Raw genomic sequence first — 4889 nt, 5'->3', positions numbered from 1 at the left:
GACCAGCCTGGGCAATATGGAGAAACCCCATCTCTACTAAAAATACAAAATTTAGGCCAGTCACAGTGGCTCACGCCTGTAATCCCAGCACTTTGGGAGGCCGAAGAGGGTGAATCATGAGGTCAGGAGTTCAAGACCAGCCTGGCCAACATGGCGAAACCCCGTCTCTACTAAAAATACAAAAATTAGCTAGATGTGGTGACGCATGCCTGTTATCCCAGCTACTCCGGAGGCTGAGGCAAGAGAATCACTCAAACCCAGGAGGTAGAGGTTGCAGTGAGCTGAGATGACACCACTGCACTCCAGCCTGGGCAACAGGGCAAGACTCAGTCTCAAAAAAAAAAAAAAAAAAAAAGGCTTACTGTTTGGAAAACTCTGCCCCTACCGCAAAATCTCTCTCTCTTTCCCTCCCCCACAAAGAGGCTCCCTTATCTCTCACTTTACATACCGGCCCTAGCCCTCCCGCCGCCCAGCTTCCCGCCCAGCAGTTCAAACTGACCAACAGTTGCCCACCACCTCGGCTTTTGGCTTCCCCACCCCCCAGCCCTTCAGCCCCCTATAAAACAACCCTGCCCCTCTGAGCGGCGCGGCCATTCTCCTCTTCCTCCCGGCTGGTCCGCCCGGAGGCTCTTTCCTCTCAATAAAGCCTGAACTTAAGGAATTTCCTCTAGCCTGCGGTCCGGTTTTTTCCGAACGAGCTCAGTCTTCCTGCAGAGGGTAGGTCGGACAAATGGTGCCGGAAACCCGGGACAGGAGCTGGGGCCGTTGGCCCGGCCACGGCCCCCCTCCCCGACCTACCCAACACTGGCCCTGCCACCTCCACGTTCCGATTAAGGTAAGCCAAGTTTTTCTTGCTTTGCCTTCCCCCGCTTCCTGTCTCCTCTTCCTACGGCATGGTGCAGTTGCTCCCTCTCCGGCGTTCGGCACGGACTCCTTGCCTAGTCTCGGCCGAGCCAAGGTAGTCTTCCATTCCGGCTCCAGGAGCCTTCCGAGGGACAGCCGCCAGACGGGGGATGCCCCTCTGACCGCTTCCCTTTCCGTACTTAATTATACTCCAGGGAATTTGCAACGAACGGGGATGCCTTTTCGTTGCATCTGCCCATCCGCGCCGGAGAGACTGTAGCTGCGCCTGCCATGGGAAATTCGGAGTCCAAAATACCTCTGAGCACCCCCCTCGGGTGCTTGCTGCGAAATTTTACCAAATTGGGATATTCCCAAACCCTCAGAAAGAAAAAGCTTATCTTCCTGTCTCAGGTGGCTTGGCCCCAATACAAACTCGGTAACCAGTCACATTGGCCCCCGACTGGCACTTTTGATTTCAACACCCTCCGAGATCTCGACGATTTTTGTTGCCGCATGGGCAAGGACAATGAAATTCCTTACGTCCAGGCTTTTTGGGACCTCAGTACCCACCCCGACCTATGTTCTTCCTGCTCCACCTACCAAATCCTCTTATCTCGAACCCCCCGTAAATCTTCCTCCACTACCTCTCCCCCTCCCTACTCCTCACCGGAGGATCTGCCTGAACATCTGTCCTCTCCTGCCAATCTCAGCAACCACTCGCCATCAACGGCACGCCCTTCCCCCACTCCCTCTGCACCTCCTACCTCAGAGGCCATGCCTCGCTCTCCCTCTACTCCCTCCGAGCCCCCTCCCTCAGAGGCCGCACTTCCTCTTGCCTCTCTGGTGGCGGCCCACACCCGCTCCCACCAGCCAGCTATCCTGGCCCCACTCCGAGAAGTAGCAGGCGCAGAAGGTTTAATCAGGGTCCATGTTCCTTTCTCACTCCAAGACCTGTCCCAAATTGAGAAACGTTTAGGATCCTTCTCAGCCAACCCGTCCACCTATATTAAAGAATTCCAATACCTCACTCAAACATAAGAAGCCCTAGTCCGGTACACTCGACTAGATCCAGCCTCCCAAAATGGGGCCACTGTATTAGCCTCCCATTTTATCTCCCAATCAGCACCCGACATAAGAAAGAAACTAAAGAAAGCAGAAGAGGGGCCAGAGACTCCCATCCAAGACCTGGTAAAAATGGCCTTTAAAGTATTCAATGCCAGGGAAGATGCGGCTGAGGCTGCCCGCCAAACTCGCATGAAGCAGAAGGCTGCCCTCCAGACCCAAGCCCTAGTGGCGGCTCTAAGGCTGGCAGGGAACCAGAAGCCCAAGGCTGAAACCCATGCCCCTCCAGGGGCATGTTTCAAATGTGGAAAGGAAGGACACTGGTCCCGAGCCTGTCCACAACCACGGCCACCAACTAAGCCTTGCCCTATCTGTCGGCTCCCGGGACACTGGAAGTCAGACTGCCCCAGCTTCCCCAGGGTGCCGGTTCCTCAAAACAGACACACTGGTGTTACACAGCCGGCAGTCACCCTCAGTATGGAGGAGCCTGCTTGCCAGGAGCCGACCTCCGAGGGAGCTCCGTTCCCCAGTCTACTAGGGCTGCTAGATGACTAGCGGGGCCCTGGCTTTCCGACTCCGGTTACCCTCGCCGAGCCTAGGGTCACAAGACATGGGGGCTACCTACTCCGCACTTCCTTCTTATTCTGGCCATCTCACCCCTTCCCAGGTCTTAGTCATGGGAATCGATGGGACCCCGAGTATCCCCTATCAAACCCCACCACTCATGTGCTCATATAACTCCACTCCCTTCACCCACTCCTTTTTAGTAATCCCCACCTGCCCAGTTCCCCTTCTGGGGTGAGACATCCTTTCAAAGCTGAAGGCCGTCATAACCTTCCCCACCGCCAGCCCACACAGCCTTTTTCTCCTAGCCCTCAATACTCTGCCTCAGAACTCCAGACCCTCCAGTCTACCCCCGGGGTACAGTTCAAGGATGACTGGGCCTTCAAGCATAACCTCCTCATCCTCCCTGAAAAGCAAAGGTACCAGATAATCCAAGACATCCATAATTCACTCCACATTGGGCCTAAAGCCTTATACCAGTTCCTCCACCCACTTTTTCACCCCCACCGCCTCCACAATACCGTACAGGAAGTCCAGTCCTCATGTACTGTCTGCGTGAAAACTAATTCCCAGAGTTCCTGTCATCCCCGGCGCCAGCTTCATCAGCTACGCGGGTTCCTACCTGGCCAAGACTGGCAAATTGATTTCACCTATATGCCAAAGCACAAACAGTACCGGTATCTGCTAACCATTGTTGACACTTTTTCAGGCTGGATTGAAGCTTACCCCACAGCCTCTGAGTCTGCCGGGACAGTAGCCACTCATCTCATTCAAGACATCATCCCACGCTTTGGACTCCCAGCTACCATACAGTCAGACAACGGCCTAGCCTTTATCTCCAAAGTCACTAATGCCGTTTCTACCTCTCTAGGAATTCAGTAGAAGCTACATGCTGCCTACCATCCCCAGTCCTCTGGTAAGGTAGAACGGGCCAATGGCCTAATAAAGGAGCATCTGACCAAGCTCATGCTTGAGCTCCGCCAATCCTGGGTAACCTTACTTCCTATCGCCCTCACCAGAGTAAGAGCAAGCCCCCGGGGCCCATCACAGCTTAGCCCATTTGAGCTGCTGTATGGTTGCCCCTTCCTGCTTTCAACTCCCCCACCGCCAGAGACTACTCCTCTAGACAGCTACCTCCCCTACTTTACTCAGGATTAGGAGGAGGGGCACTAGTCCACTCTCACCTGGCCATAGCCCGACTGACCTCACAACTCCAAGCGGCTATTGATGACTCTACTGAGTCTTTAGCATCACTCCAACGACAGATCACCTCAGTTGCCCAAGTTGCCTTGCAGAACCGAAGAGCCCTGGACCTGCTCACTGCTGAACGAGGAGGGACCTGTATCTTCCTACAGGAAGAGTGCTGTTACTACATCAATGAATCCGGCCTAGTAGAAACCCGAATCGAGAGCCTCCAGAAACTCAAAACTAACCTGCAGAGTCAGAAGTTCTCGGCTGAAGCCACGGCGTGGTGGTCTTCCTCTATGTATACCCTCTTGTCCCCATTGCTTGGGCCCCTAGTAGCTGTTTGCCTAATCTTACTTATTGCTCCTTGCTTTCTACAGTTCCTATAGCGGCGCTTTCAAGAACTGACTCGAGTCACCATCCACCAGATGCTGCTCCAACCCTACCCTGAATGAGTGCAAGAAACAGACCTCTCCCCGAACATCCAGGCTCGTTAAGAAAAGAGACCTCTTTAGAACCCCCATCGACCCTTGTCAGCAGGAAGTAGCTAGAGAGACAACCGACGCCCCTGACCCCCTCTTTTTCTTTTCTTTAAGGAGTCGGGAATGTTTGGAAAACTCTGCCCCTACCGCAAAATCTCTCTCTCTTTCCCTCCCCCACAAAGAGGCTCCCTTATCTCTCACTTTACATACCGGCCCTAGCCCTCCCGCCGCCCAGCTTCCCGCCCAGCAGTTCAAACTGACCAACAGTTGCCCACCACCTCGGCTTTTGGCTTCCCCACCCCCCAGCCCTTCAGCCCCCTATAAAACAACCCTGCCCCTCTGAGCGGCGCGGCCATTCTCCTCTTCCTCCCGGCTGGTCCGCCCGGAGGCTCTTTCCTCTCAATAAAGCCTGAACTTAAGGAATTTCCTCTAGCCTGCGGTCCGGTTTTTTCCGAACGAGCTCAGTCTTCCTGCAGAGGGTAGGTCGGACACTTACTGAGTCTTAGATTATGACGCTAGGAACCTAACAATCTCCTCTATCCTAGCAACAGGATACTCTGACTTTAGCTGTTGCTTTAATAGTCTTGGCTTAGCGTTTCTCTGAAATAGTGGCCTTGCAAAGAAGGCACCAACTAGTCAGCATTGCTCCCAAACTGCATCCTCACACTCCTCACAATCAAGGTTATTGTCCTCTTTCTCAACAAGTAGGTACTTTAGGAGTCTAGAGGATGAGGCTTCCTTCTTGTCCCAATT

At 53.9% G+C, this 4889-nt stretch overlaps 1 long non-coding RNA gene across 1 annotated transcript; it reads left to right on the top strand.

Moving 5' to 3' along the window:
- Window positions 1-586: 586 nt before the first annotated feature.
- LOC144579190 (uncharacterized) lies at window positions 587-4568 on the top strand. Its single transcript, XR_013526173.1, has 2 exons — window positions 587-835; window positions 3179-4568. It is a non-coding gene; the product is annotated as an uncharacterized LOC144579190 (long non-coding RNA).
- The last annotated feature ends 321 nt before the right edge of the window (window positions 4569-4889 follow it).

The sequence above is a fragment of the Callithrix jacchus genome, chromosome 1 (genome assembly GCF_049354715.1).
Source record: "Callithrix jacchus isolate 240 chromosome 1, calJac240_pri, whole genome shotgun sequence".
Taxonomy (NCBI): Eukaryota; Metazoa; Chordata; class Mammalia; order Primates; family Cebidae; genus Callithrix; species Callithrix jacchus.
This window is presented reverse-complemented; position numbering and strand designations above follow the sequence as displayed.